The following is a 15,650-nucleotide window of genomic DNA, read 5'->3' as shown; positions in this document are numbered from 1 at the left end:
GTAAATCATAAGTCAATGCCAACGTCCTAGATGTGGTCTTACACGATATCACATATCGGGTCCTATGTCATGACTTATGTATCCTAACTATTCCTATGGTTCGTACGAGGCTTTTCAGACGTCGAAACTTTGTCGATCCTTTCTCAGATATCTCATGCTTAACTCATATAATCATTTATCAATATTCAATAGCATAAAAACATTAATAATTCAATTCAAAACACATTTATTTGTTTATCGACTTACCTCGTACGAATTTGAACGGACAAAATCAACTACTCGACGACTTTCGACTTTCCCCGATCTAATTCTGTTTTCTTTTGTTCTTGATCTATATAAATTAAAATTTAACTCTTTTATTCACCAAATCATTCAATTCAATCGAAAAATATATAATTAATGCATTTTACAAATTAGCCCTCACATTTTCACATTTTGACACTTTAGTCTCTATTTCAAAAAATCACAAAATACACAAAATTTTATTTTATACAAGCTTAGCCGAATTTTTCCCTAGCTCATACAAGCCCACATATTTCATTTATTTTACATTTTAGTCCCTCAAAATAACATTTTTATAATTTAACCCAAATTACTCAAATTCATAAAAAATTCAAAGACAAAACATACTAACCCAACACATATCATTCATTTTCCATCTACTAACATTTCAAAACTCACAAAATCAATAATGGCATAACTAAAAATCATAAAAAAATTTAGAAATTGAGACATGGGCTTGATAGATTACTAAGCAATGATCACAAAAACATAGAAATGATCAAAAATCGAACAACCTTAATAAAAAAATCTCTTAGACGAACCATAAAAGCTTTTATTTCTTTCTTTTTCTTTGTATTTTCAGCATAAAATGGATGATAATTGATCGCGTGGTTTCGTGATAGGTTTTAAATATTTACTATTACTCATTCTTAAACTAACTATTATCGCGATGTAGGCAAGTGTACCTATCGAACAGTAGTATAGGTTTAGCAAGATCGGATTGTCGAACCCAAAGGAACTAAAAGTACTAGTAATGACTATCTTTTTATTATCTAGCCTAAGAATAAAGAGGTTTTGTTTTAATTGACTAATTATCTAAACTAAGAACGTACAGAGAAAAGAATTGGGGAATTTCTTTTGGGAAAAATTGATTCACTTAAGACAATACCTAAGGAAAAATCCACCTAGACTTTACTTGTTATTCTGGCTCCGAATCGGACGATTTATCATTCAACTTGTTCCGTAGAGATCCCTAAGTTATGTTATTATCCCAATTCAAGACTAATAACATCTAATCCATAGATTGAATAACCAAGACTTTTCTCTAATTAACACTCTAGGGTTGCATTAACTCGATCTATGGATCCCCTTATTAAGTTTCACCCTAATCCGATAAAATCTTGGCACCCTATGTCTAGGCGCGCAATCAACTCCGCTTAATTATGATAAATGTACTCTTAGACAGGGTCTATTCCTCCTCTGAATAAGAGCTTGTCTTGAATCAGCATCCTAGGATATTAAAACAAGAATTAAGAACACATAATTAAGAACAAGTTAAATATTTATCATACGATTCAGAAAATAATAACAAGATTCATCTTAGGTTTCATTCCCCTTAGGTATTTAGGGGTTTTAGTTCATAACTAAATAAGAAAACATCTCAGAAGAATAAAGAATACAAAACATAAAGAAAACCCAAAACTCCAGAAGGGAAATTGAGGAGAGATCTTCAGTCTTGATGATGAATCCGGCTCTTGAGATGGATCAATCGGCTTCCTTGGAGTAGTTCCTTACCCCCTACTCTCAGTCTCCCTTTTCCTCCTCCTCTAGGGTGTATTTATAGGCTTTGGAATGCCTAAAAGCCCTCAAAATTGGCCTTTTCCGAATTGGACTCAACTTGGGCTCGGCAGGGACATGCCTGTGGCACACGCCCGTGTTTGATTACTTTAGGCCGTGTTTGAGCCTGCCAAATTGACACGGCCGTGTGGTCTGCCCATGTGAGGAGGTCTAGGCCGTGTTGATTTCGTACTTTGGCCTATTTTCTCCGTTTTTGGCCCGTTTTGCGTTCCTTTCGCTCTCCTATGCTGTCCTAAGTATAAAACATGAAATTAAAGTATTAGGAGCATCGAATTCACCAATTCTAATGAGAAATCATCCATAAAATGCATTAAACATGGGTAAGAATATGTATAGTTTACAGTTTATCAAATACCCCCACACTTAAGCATTTGCTTGTCCTCAAGCAAAATTCTCAACTCATAATCAAAATAAATTCTTCTCAACTTATAATTTCTATCGATAATATCTCACATTAATCCATAAGTAATCATACATTGAGAATTCAACTAAAAGAACATAAAAGTTCCAAACATTCCAAGTTGAGCATTTTATTCATGCAAACATAGGTGTCTCCCCTCATCTAAGTAATTACCTTTAATTCAGAATATCACAGAGTTTTACATCCTCACTAAAGATTCACTCAAATCACTCGAGGTGTTTAAGGACAATAAATGAAGCACTCAATAGTCAATAATGAAAAGTCATTACCATAGGCTTGCATGAAAATCAAATCTCCACCACTATAATTTAAGATGATACATCAATCACAAGTCTTTAGAGGGTTGTAATGAGGCTTGGTTACGGGGTGTGGTCACAAGCTGAAAGAAAAGGTTAGAATCGAGATTGAATTGAAAATTTACCTAACTAGAAAAGAGTTAATCTTCACTTGTGTACAACAGAGCTTCTTCTCAGAATATGAAATTACAAATATGTATACATAGTTTTTTTTAAGAACAAGTTAAATAATCAAACAAGACATAGCTAAGCAATTTCTTCAACTCAAATCTCGACAAAAATAGGAATCAAATTAATTTAGGGGATTTCAAAAATAATGGGTTAAAGGTTAATATTGAGGTTAATACAAGGAATGGCTTATTAGGCTCAAGGGGGTTTGCTAGGGGTTAATCGTGGATGTAACATCCCGAAATAGGGCCTAAACGGAACAGTGCTTGCAAAACCACAAATTCGAGGTAGAAAAATTTATTTTATTATTATTTTGAGGTTCATGATATGATTGCATGATTGTGTGAAAATTTCATGATGAAATTCTATGCATGAAGTGCTTAAGTTGAGATTAGGGACTAAATCGAATAATTTGCAAAACTTGCGTTCTAAAAGTTTTTAGTATGAAATTGCTTTGGAATATTAATTAGGAGAGTTTAAATAACAATTTGACCAATTTCTAAGTTCATGGAAAAAATAGGACATGGATGGAATTTTCGAAAGTTTAATAAGGAAGGGCATTTTGGTCATTTCGATATTAAATGAAATAAAAAGGAAAAAATAACACTAAATTAAAATAACACTGAATTCATCATCTTCTTCATTAGCACGAAATTTCAAGGGGTCTCCATATCTAGGGTTTGTTTCAAGCTTTCAAGCTCCATAGTAAGTGATTCCAAGCCCCGTTTTTAATGTTCTTTACGTTTTCGGAGTCCCGGTAGCTCGATAAAGCTTATGCTAGCAATAATTTAAGTTAGGGTTCATATTTGGAAAAATACCCATAGGTGAAAAGTGTTTATTTTGATGTTTTATGATAGAATATGAGGTCTTAGATTATGTTAGACAACTTTTGCTACTCGGTTTTAGGTAAAAACGAGTAAAAGTGCTTGATCGGTAAAAATACCTAATAGTCATAAGTATATGTTAGAGTGAGAATTTGATTTTGCTATAGAAGGGAAAAATGATCAGTATGTCATAAAACATAAGAAAATAGGCTAAAGTTTAATTTACGAGATTTGGGGAAAAAGTGTAAATATGCAAAAGTTTAGGGGAAAAAATGTAATTTTTCCAAAGTTTGAGTAAAGGACTGTTTTGATAACTGTGAATATTAAATAAGTTATATTTGCTATTATAGATCAAGAAGAGCGAAATTCAAGAGTAGATCGGGGAAAAGAAAAAGTAAAGGACTAAATTGTAAAGTTTAGTCACATTTTGTATCAAGGTAAGTTTACAGTAAATAAATGCAATATTCTTTTATTTTACATTATTATTGTCAATTTACAGGATTTATATCCTTATTTTTTTGAGAATATTTAAAGTCGAATTAAAGGCGAAGTGACAGAGAAAAAGCATTAGGAAGCCCCGTTTGAACCTTAGGAATGTTAGGATATTAGGGTTGACAGGACAGGACAGGACAGGACAGAAGTGAGCCATGTAAGTCCATATAAGATATATGGCTTTGGAGACAGGAATGAGCCATGTAAACCCATATTAAATATATATATGGCATTGGAGACAGGAATAATTCATGTAACTCCATGTCGAAGACATGGCATTGGCAGGATATTGATAGACAGGAACGACCCTAGTATCCTTAGTATTTCGAGTGGTTCAACGGGTCATTGTACACGTTAAATTACAGTGAATTATCAGCAAAAGGGAAGGTAGATTATATTTATGAATAGTGAAAGGTCAGGTAAGAAAGAAGGTAAGTGAGTAAAGAAGAAGGTAGAAAATGAGAAGTAAAGAAAGTTTATGAGGCTAGGTGACATTATGTATAATTATTCATTATGTTGAATGTTGTAATTTATTTTCTTGTAAGCTTACTAAGCCTAGTGCTTACTCTCTTTATTTTCTTTTTCTTATAGTTTTTATCTAGCCACTCGGGGATCGAAGGAAACGTCGGAGACCCGATCACACTATCGAAGAAATGACATTGGTATAGTTAGACGTTTCATTTTGTGTATGGCATGTATAGGAACTTGGTTTCTTTTGATATGATATGATCAATGAATGATGTGTAAATACTTGCTAGTGATTAGCTAATAGAATGGCTGATGATATACATGTTTAATAGTATGTATGATTAAGTAGTAACTATCACATGAAAACTATGAAAAATGTGAAAGTAACTTAAAAAGGATTCAAGTATCAGAAATAACGTGACTTTTAAAAATCACAAAAAAAATTGTAGAGACATGGTTTGATGGTGAATAATATATGAAATTAAATCTCATTGTGTCTATTTTCATATGGAATAAGCAAAATAGGTAAAGTTTTTGTATTTTATAATATATCTGAGTTTTAGTGAAATAGGGCCAGAGCAATTTATGGATCCCCTGTTCCAACTTGGAAATTCACCATAAATTTTACAAAAATAATTAGGTGGTGTACTTTATATGGTTAGAATCCTTATTGAATATAGGTTTAATACAAATAAATAGTATAGTCATATGAATTTTTTACAGGGAGAAAAGTGGTTTGTAGTAAGTAGAGGTCAGTGCAGTCGAATTCTGAAACAGGGGTAACTTTAACTAATAAACTGTACTAATTGGCTAAGTAAAAAGTTCTAGAAAAACATTAGTAGATATATATAAGTCTAGTTTCAGGAAAAATTTACGGATCTTAATTTTGAGTTTTGAAACTCGAGAAATGAATTTTTAAGCGACCATGACGCAGAAAAATAGTTTATTCCGAAAATTAAAATAAGTGGTTTAGAGTTGTTTAAAAGGTAAGATAAGTTTAGTAACACCTCAAGCTTGACTCCGGTGACGGTTTTGAGCATGGGGGCGTTACTTTTATTGGTATTAGAGCAGGTGTAGTCGGTTCTCGGAATAGTTAGTATGAGTAAAAGTCTAGCTATACATGCCATACCTGTATTTTGATAGTGTGACGACTCCTGACGATTTTTAAATATTTTGTTTTATAGTAATGGATCCCGAGCGAGTTGGTGATGATGATGTAGAAAGTAATGCACCTGCTCCCGCGGAAGGGGCAGCGCCATCTGGGAATAGGCCAGTAACAGTTGATTAGGGAGGAGTGACTCGAGAAGCTCTCTTCCAAGCTTTGAATGATTGGTTTGCTGAGTTCGTTCGTACGAATCCGGCAGTTAGACCTCCACCCCCTCATGATTCCCAGGCTACCCATGTAGCTCAAGCTCCTTCAGTCACAGGTACAGTGATAAGAGAAAAGCCACCAGTTGATAGAATCAGGAAACAAGGGGCAGAAGAGTTCCGAGCAACAAAAGATGATGATGCAGAAAGAGCAGAATTTTGGTTAGAAAATACTATCAGAGTCTTTGATGAATTATCTTGTACACCCGAGGAATGTATGAAATGTGTAGTATCACTTCTTAGAGACTCAGCCTACCACTGGTGGAAGACACTTGCATCAATTGTACCAAAGGAGAGGGTCACTTGGGATTTCTTTCAGGAAGAATTTCGTAAAAAGTACATCAGTCAAAGGTTTATTGACCAGAAGAAAAAGGAATTCCTGGAATTGAAACAAGGTAATATGACGGTGACCGATTATGAGCGCGAATTTGTCAGGCTTAGTAAATATGCTCGAAAATGTGTGTCCACAGAGGCTATCATGTGTAAAAGGTTTGAGGATGGGTTAAATGATAATATCCGACTGTCAGTGGGTGTCCTAGAAATAAAAGAGTTTGTTATTTTAGTTGAGAGAGCCTGTAAGGCAGAGGAGCTGTTAAAAAGAAAAGGCAAAGTTGAGACAGAGACACAAGATACAAGGAAGAGACAGATGAGCAGGTCATTCCAGGCTACATCCAAAAGGCCAAAGGAGTTTTCTACCAAATCTAGTTTCTCAGCCGGGTATTCTAGTCAGAATAGAGGCAACAGATTTAAGGATCCGAAGGCTCAGACCACCTCGACTGTGAGTGTGGGTAATGTTGGACAGGGTAGATCAGGGTGTCCACAGTGTGGTAGACTTCATTATGGTCCTTGTCGGGCAGGCGAAAATGTTTGTTATAAATGTGGTGCTCCAGATCATTTTGTACGAGAATGTCCAGAGGTGGCTAATCGAGAGATAACACAGAGTGCTAGATCCGAAAATGCTCCTACTAGAGACAGATCACCGAGGCAACCGGGAGTAGGAGCAAGTAACAGAGGTACCTCAAGAGATTTGGCTGTGAGACCAGATGTTAGAGCCCCTGCAAGGACTTATGCTATTCGTGCATGCGAAGAGGCATCCTTCCCCGATGTGATTACGGGTACATTTTCTCTATATGATATTAATGTCATTGCTTTGATTGATCCGGGTTCAACTCATTCATATGTTTGCAAGAAATTGATGCCTAGTATAAGTATGCCTATAGAATCTACAGAATTTGTGATTAAAGTATCAAATTCATTAGGCAAGCATGTATTAGTAGATAAAATATGTAGAAATTGTCCTTTGATGATTAGAGGCTACTGTTTTCCGGCCGATCTCATGCTATTGCCATTTGATGAGTTTGATGTGATTCTTGGTATGGATTGGTTGACTACACATGATGTGATAGTGAATTGTGGAAAGAAATTCATTAAGTTGAAGTGTGAAAATGGTGAAATTCTTCGGGTTAATTCAGAAGAGTCAGATAGTTCATTTCCCATAATTTCTGTTATGTCTGCTCAGAAATGTTTGAGAAAAGGGTATGAAGCTTATCTTGCTTTTGTGTTGAACACTAAAGATCTAGAATTGAAAATTGAATCAGTGCCTGTGGTATGTGAGTTTCCCGATGTGTTTCCGGAAGAACTACCAGGTTTGCCTCTTGTTAGAGAAGTTGAGTTTGGTATTGAGTTGATTCCAGGTACCACGCCCATTTCTATTGTTCCTTATAGAATGGCTCCGTTGGAATTGAAAGAATTGAAAGCTCAGTTGCAGGAATTAACAGATAAAGGCTTTGTAAGACCCAGTAGTTCACCATGGGGTGCACCAGTGCTATTTGTGAAAAAGAAAGACAGATCGATGAGATTGTGCATAGATTATCGGCAACTTAACAAGGTAACAGTAAATAACAAGTATCCATTGCCTAGAATTGATGATCTGTTTGATCAATTGAAGGGAGCTACTGTGTTCTCCAAGATAGATTTGAGATCCGGATACTATCAGTTGCGAGTTAAAGAGTCAGATGTCCTAAAGACTGCTTTCCGGATTAGGTATGGTCATTATGAGTTCCTTGTGATGCCATTTGGCTTGACTAATGCTCCTGCCATTTTCATGGACTTAATGAACCGAATTTTTAGACCGTACTTGGATAAGTTTGTAGTTGTGTTCATTGATGATATCTTGATTTATTCTCATGATGAGACTGAGCATGCAGAGCATTTGAGAATAGTTTTACAGATTCTGAGACATAATCAGTTGTATGCCAAGTTCAGCAAAAGTGAGTTCTGGTTATGAGAAGTTGGTTTTCTTGGACATATTGTCTCAGGTGAAGGTATTAAGGTTGATTCGAGCAAGATTTCAGCCATTGTTGATTGGAAGCCTCCTAGAAATGTATCAGAAGTTAGAAGTTTTCTTGGTCTTGCCAGATATTATAGACGATTTGTAGAAGGATTTTCCATGATAGCTACCCCGCTGACAAGATTGCTGCGAAAGGATGTCAAGTTTGAATGGACTGAGAAGTGTCAACAGAGTTTTGACAAGTTAAAAGCATTGTTGACTAAAGCTCCTGTTTTAGTACAACCAGAACCAGGTAAGGAGTTTGTGATTTACAGTGATGCGTCCATGAATGGACTTGGTTGTGTACTTATGCAGGAAGGGAAGGTAATTGCTTATGCCTCTAGACAGCTAAAGCCACATGAGAAGAACTATCCGACACATGATTTAGAGCTAGCTACCATTATTTTTGCGTTGAAGATTTGGAGACATATTTGTACGGTGAGAAGTGCCACATATTCACTGATCACAAAAGTTTGAAATATTTGATGACTCAAAAAGATTTGAATTTGAGGCAAAGAAAATGGTTAGAGTTGATTAAAGATTATGAGCTAATGATCGATTATCACCCAGGTAAAGCAATTAAGGAACAAAAGTATTGCACTTGTGAAAGTACTATGGAATAGACATGGGGTAGACGAGGCTACATGGGAACCCGATGTGAAAATAGTACCCAAATCTCTTCACAGGTAAGATTTTCGGGGACGAAAATCCCTAAAGGGGGGAGAAATGTAACATCCCGAAATAGGGCCTAAACAGAACAGTGGTTGCGAAACCAAAAATCCGAGGTAGAAAAATTTATTTTATTATTATTTTGAGGTTCATGATATGATTGCATGATTGTGTGAAAATTCCGTGATGAAATTCTATGCATGAAGTGCTTAAGTTGAGATTAAGGACTAAATCGAATAATTTGCAAAACTTGCATTCTAGAAGTTTTTAGTATGAAATTGCTTTGGAATATTAATTAGGAGGGTTTAAATAAATTTGACCAATTTCTAAGTTCATGGACAAAATAGGACATGGATGGAATTTTTGAAAGTTTAATAAGGAAGGGCATTTTGGTCATTTGGATATTAAATGAAATAAAAAGGGAAAAATAACACTAAATTCATCATCTTCTTCATTAGCACGAAATTTCAAGGGGTCTCCATATCTAGGGTTTGTTTCAAGCTTTCAAGCTCCATAGTAAGTGATTCCAAGCCCCGTTTTTAATGTTCTTTACGTTTTCGGAGTCCCAGTAGCTCGATAAAGCTTATGCTAGCAATAATTTAAGTTAGGGTTCATATTTGGAAAAATACCCATAGGTGAAAAGTGTTTATTTTGATGTTTTATGATAGAATATGAGGTCTTAGATTATGTGTAACACCCCGAACCCGAGACCGTCACCGGAGTCGAACACGAGGTGTTAACAGACTATTAAAAATTTTCCAGACACTGCCAATCTGCGTAATAGTCGCTTTAAAAATCATATCTTGAGTTTCACAAATCGAAAATCAGTTTCGTGATTTTTCCCTCAAACTAGACTCATATTCCCATCTACATATTTTTTCTATAATTTTTGGTCTGGCCAATTAGTACAGTTTATTAGTCAAAGTCTCTCATGTTACAGGGCTCGACTACCCTGACCTTTGCGCATTACGACTTGGATATCTCCTTGTAAAGTGCTCCAATACTGATACCGTTTGTTTCTATAGAAACTAGACTCAGAGAGGAATCTATACATATATGGTATGACTCCTAATTATCTCTGGTTAATTTATAATGAATTTCCAAAGTCGGAACAGGAAATCCAGAAACCGTTCTGGCCCTGTCTCACGAGAACCTGAATATCTCTTAACATACTGTCCGTATGATGGTTTTGTTACTTTCGTATGAAAGTAGATTCATCAAGGTTTGTTTACATAATTTATTCACTATTTAATTCCCTTCCTACTATTTTTAGTGATTTTCCAAATCTACATCACTGCTGCTGTCAGCATCTGCCTTTAAGGTAGACTTTACCTATTTCATGGTTTCCATGATTCAACTAGCCCTTTTTGCATAAATAGCACAATTTATGAAAGTGATTAACCATCCCCATGGCCAACCCTTGTCAAGCATATCCACACCAAATGATTATAACAATATACTCAAACACATATAAGCCATTTTCGCATGGCTATCCAAAATTTATACAAGTCCAAAGGGTCCACGACCCACAACAAACGGGTAGTCCTATACATGCCATTTCGAAGTTCAACCAAAATTGTACCAAAAGGGGCTTTGATAGTGTGGGCGACTTTGACCTCAAGATCCCGAGTCCGATAGCTGGAGAACCAAATCTATAAAACAGAGGAGCAATGAAACAGAGTAAGCAATTTATGCTTAGTAAGTTTTGAGCAAGGAATTCCAGCACAACAAAAGTATAGCATTCATATAGCTAAACGGATAATTTCATATGCACAAATTTACGATATCGTACTTGCTTCACATTATCAACCCTTATGTACATACACAAAAGATCAACTCGGCCAAAGGCCGGTAGCTCGTTTATCAACTGAGCGAATACTTATTTGTAAGGGCTCAACTACATTCAAGCACATACGAAACATACCTCAATGTCGGGATGTTTCGAGGGTATTAACTGGAATTTTACAGCAAGTTCATTCATTCCCAAATCACGTACCTTCGGAATTTAACCGGATATAGCTCCTCGTTCAAATGCCTTCGGGACTTAGCCCGGTTATAGTAATTCGCACAAATGCCTTCGGGACTTAACCCGGATTTAGTAACTCGCACAAATGCCTTCGGGCTTAGCCCGAAATTAGTATCTCGCACAAATGCCTTCGGGCTTAGCCCGGAATTAGTATCTCGCACAAATGCCTTCGGGCTTAGCCCGGAATTAGTATCTCGCACAAATGCCTTCGGATCTTAGTCCGGATATGGTCACTTAGCACAAAGCCTTCGGGACTTAGCCCGGACAACATTCAAATAACCATGCACATTTTACAATAAATCATGGCCCATTCGTATTTCATTTTCGTTAGCAAAACTCAAACACAAACATTTATCATTCTTGCAAATTCGGCTCAATAGCCACACACAAGAGCATGATTTTGTTTGCTTAAAACATGATCTAATCAAATCTTAATTTAAGCTCTCTTACTCAAGAACTTACCTCGGGTGTTGTCGAACGATTCCGATAGCTATTCGACCACTTTTTCCTTCCCTTTATCGGATTTAGTTCCCCTTTGCTCTTGAGCTTAATTAAACAAATAAATTGATTTAATCATTTGAGCATCGAAAAGAGGAACACAAGGCACTTAGCCCATATTTATACATTAGACATTAAAGTCACATATGTACGGAATCATGAATCGAACTCAACATTTTAGCAAATTTTTCCCCCTTGGCCGAATATGCATGTCTATTTTGGGGCCGATTTCAACACATAATACATTCTACAAGTATGGTCACTTGTATTGACTAAACACCCTTTTGTTTCAAGTTCAAAACTTGGCTAATACACACATATACACACTAGTAAAGCATCCTCTCCCTTTCCATCAATTTAACACATGCATTGCTCATTAACATGCAAAAGTTATATTCGGCCTTAGCACACAACTTGCTAGCCGATTCTTCTCCATTTAGCAACCAATGCACATATGTGCTCACTCAAAAATGCTAAAAAGGAGGTTCAAGAATCATCAAGCCACCATCACATGCATCATTAACAAGCTTCATATTTAGCATGCAATGGCATTAACACAAACTCCACCTAGGCCGAATCTTAACTCATCTTCATGCCTCATCACCACAACATCAAACATCAACCAAGAATGATGCATCCATGGCCGAGTGTCATTTCCATCACATAGCAAGATTTAGACCATGGGCTAGGTAGAACCCAAGCTAACAACTAAAATATGCATGAATCTCAAAGAATAATATCAAACATACCTCAATCTAGTTACATGCATGGCCAAACTTCCTCCTAATCCTCTTCCAAACCAAACATGAAGCAAGAACTCCTTCCTCCTTCCTTAGAATTTTCGGTCAAAAGAGGATGAAAAAGGATGAACAAGTTTTTCTTTTCCTTTATTTAGCTCACGGCAATGGGGGGGGAAACAACTACACACATTTTTTTTTTGTATTCATCATACTCCTTTTTATTATTTTATGCCTATGCCCCTTATTTTATTTTTTTCCTACATACCTCACTAGGCCAACATGTTCCCAACATGTTTCCACCCATAGCATGGCCAACCACTAGCTCAAATTTTGGGTAATTTGACATGCAAACCCATCATTTTCACAACATGCATTAATAGACCATTTTAAATTAGCCTATCATATTTTCACCATGTCTCATATCAATCCCTATTTAATAATTTCTCATGCAATTGGCAAAATTGGAGAATGAAACTTCCACATACTCATGTACACACATAATAAGCATAGAATATGGAAATCAATTATTTTTATGACTCGGTTTTGTGGTCCCGAAACCACTTCCCGACTAGGGTCAATTTTGGGCTGTCACAACTCTCCCCCACATAAGAAATTTTCGTCCCCGAAAATCTTACCGGTAAATAGGTTTGGATATCGTTCTTTCATCGAGCTCTCGGTTTCCCAAGTAGGTTCCTCGATCCCGTGTTTGAGCCATAAACCTTAACTAACGGAACCCTTTTGTTTCGCAACTCTTTCACTTCACGAGCTAGGACACGCATCGGTTCTTTTTCATAACTCATATCGGCTTGAATTTCAACCTCTGATGGGCTAATTATATGCGATGGATCAGATCGATAGCGTCGAAGCATCGAAACATGAAAGACGTCGTGAATCTTTTCAAGATCAGGGGGCAAAATCAATCTATACGCAACTGGACCAACTCGTTCGGAGATTTCGTACGGCCCAATGAATCTCGGGTTCAACTTGCCCTTACGGCCAAACCTGAGTACCTTTTTCCAAGGCGAAACTTTAAGGAACACTTTATCTCCCACCTGATATTCAATGTCCTTTCGTTTCAAATCCGCATACGATTTTTGACGATCTGTCGCTGCTTTCAGACTTTCACGGATTACCTTTACTTTCTGTTCGGCATCCTTAATCAAATCAACTCCGAAAATTTTACTTTCACCGAGCTCGGTCCAAAACAATGGTGTACGGCATTTACGACCGTACAAAGCCTCGTAAGGTGCCATCTTAATACTTGATTGAAAACTATTGTTGTAAGCGAATTCAATCAAAGGTAAATACCGTTCCCATGAACTACTGAACTCGAGGATGCAACATCTCAACATATCCTCAAGTATCTGAATTATCCGCTCGGATTGACCATCGGTTTGGGGGTGAAAAGCAGTGCTTAAATGCAGCTTGGTACCCAAAGCTTCTTGCAATTTCTTCCAAAATCGTGAGGTGAATCTCGAATCTCTATCCGACACGATAGAAATAGGTACCCCGTGTAATCTCACAATCTGAGAAACGTACAATTCAACTAGTCTATCCAATGAAAAATCCATACACACGGGGATAAAGTGAGCCGACTTAGTCAGTCTATCGACAACAACCCAAATCGCATCCTTCTTACTTGTTGACAATGGCAGTCCGGACACAAAGTCCATTGTGACTCGATCCCATTTCCACTCGGGTATCATGATCGGCTGAAGTAATCCTGAAGGCACTTGATGTTCCGCTTTTACTTGTTGACATATTAAACATCTCGAAACAAGGTCGGAGATGTCTCGTTTCATACCATGCCACCAAAACCAACGTTTCAAATCGTTGTACATTTTCGTACTCCCCGGGTGACTTGACATTCGGCTACAATGGGCTTCGTTCAGAATCATCGAAATGAGTTCCGAACTCCTTGGAACACACAAACGACTTCTGAACCTCAAACAATCATCATCATCAATTTGAAACTCCGATTCCTTGTTCAGAGCACACTCAGCCCGTTTTGCAACCAATTCATCATCAACTTTCTGGGCTTCACGAATTTGATGAATCAATAATGGTTTGGCTTTTAATTCAGCAACTAACACATTGTCAGGTAGAACAGACAAATGCACATTCATTGCTCGTAAAGCAACCAATGACTTCCGGCTTAAGGCGTCCGCAACCACATTAGCCTTTCCCGGGTGGTAATCAATACAAGCTCGTAATCTTTCAACAACTCAAGCCAACGTCTTTGTCGCAGATTTAAGTCTCTTTGAGTCATCAAATATTTGAGACTTTTGTGATCCGAAAATACATGGCACTTTTCACCAAATAAGTAATGTCGCCATATTTTTAAAGCAAATACGATGGCAGCTAGTTCAAGATCATGGGTCGGATAATTTTTCTCATGTGGCTTTAATTGTCTCGACGCATAGGCCACAACTCGACCTTCTTGCATCAATACGCAACCCAACCCAAGTAGGGATGCGTCACTATAAATGACAAACTCTTTGCCTGATTCGGGTTGCACTAAAATTGGAGCTTCAGTCAAATGAGTTTTCAGTTGATCGAAACTTTTCTGACATTTCTCCGTCCATTCGAACTTAACATCCTTTTGAAGTAGCTTCGTCATTGGTGTGGCTATCATCGAGAAACCTTTGACAAATCGTCGGTAATAACCGGCGAGCCCCAAAAAGCTCCGAACTTCGGTAATATTTCTTGGAGGCTTCCAGTTAAGCATGACTGAAATTTTGCTCGGGTCAACTTGAATACCCGATGCGGATACCACATGACCAAGAAGCTAACCTCTCTTAACCAGAACTCACACTTATTGAACTTAGCATATAACTGCTTATCCCGCAAAATTTGCAACACCAGTCTCAGGTGCTCAGCATGTTCGGTCTCATCTCTTGAATAGACCAAGATGTCATCAATGAACACAACTATGAACCGATCCAAATATGGTCTGAAAATCCGATTCATCAAATCCATAAATACCGCAGGGGCATTAGTGAGCCCAAACGGCATCACTAAGAACTCGTAGTGACCATATCTCGTTCTGAAGGCAGTTTTGGGTATGTCCGAATCTCGAATTCGCAACTGATAATAGCCCGATCTCAAATCTATTTTGAGAACATTGAGGCTCCCTTCAGTTGGTCGAACAAATCATCGATACGCGATAACGGATATTTGTTATTTATCGTCACTTTATTCAGTTGACGATAGTCAATGCACAACCTCATGGTTCCGTCCTTCTTTTTCACGAACAATACTGGTGCACCCCAAGGTGAGAAACTTGGTCGAGCAAAACCTCTATCCGTCAATTCTTGCATCTGAGCTTTCAACTCTTTTAACTCGGTGGGTGCCATACGATACGGAGCTATCGATATCGGCGTAGTCCCAGGTACAAGCTCAATACCAAACTCTACCTCCCGAACAGGTGGTAAACCCGGTAATCCTTCAGGAAAAACATCCGGGTATTCACAAACCACCGGCACAGATTC

The sequence above is a fragment of the Gossypium hirsutum genome, chromosome A12 (genome assembly GCF_007990345.1).
Source record: "Gossypium hirsutum isolate 1008001.06 chromosome A12, Gossypium_hirsutum_v2.1, whole genome shotgun sequence".
NCBI classification, from domain to species: Eukaryota; Viridiplantae; Streptophyta; class Magnoliopsida; order Malvales; family Malvaceae; genus Gossypium; species Gossypium hirsutum.
Note: the sequence above shows the minus strand (reverse complement) of the source record.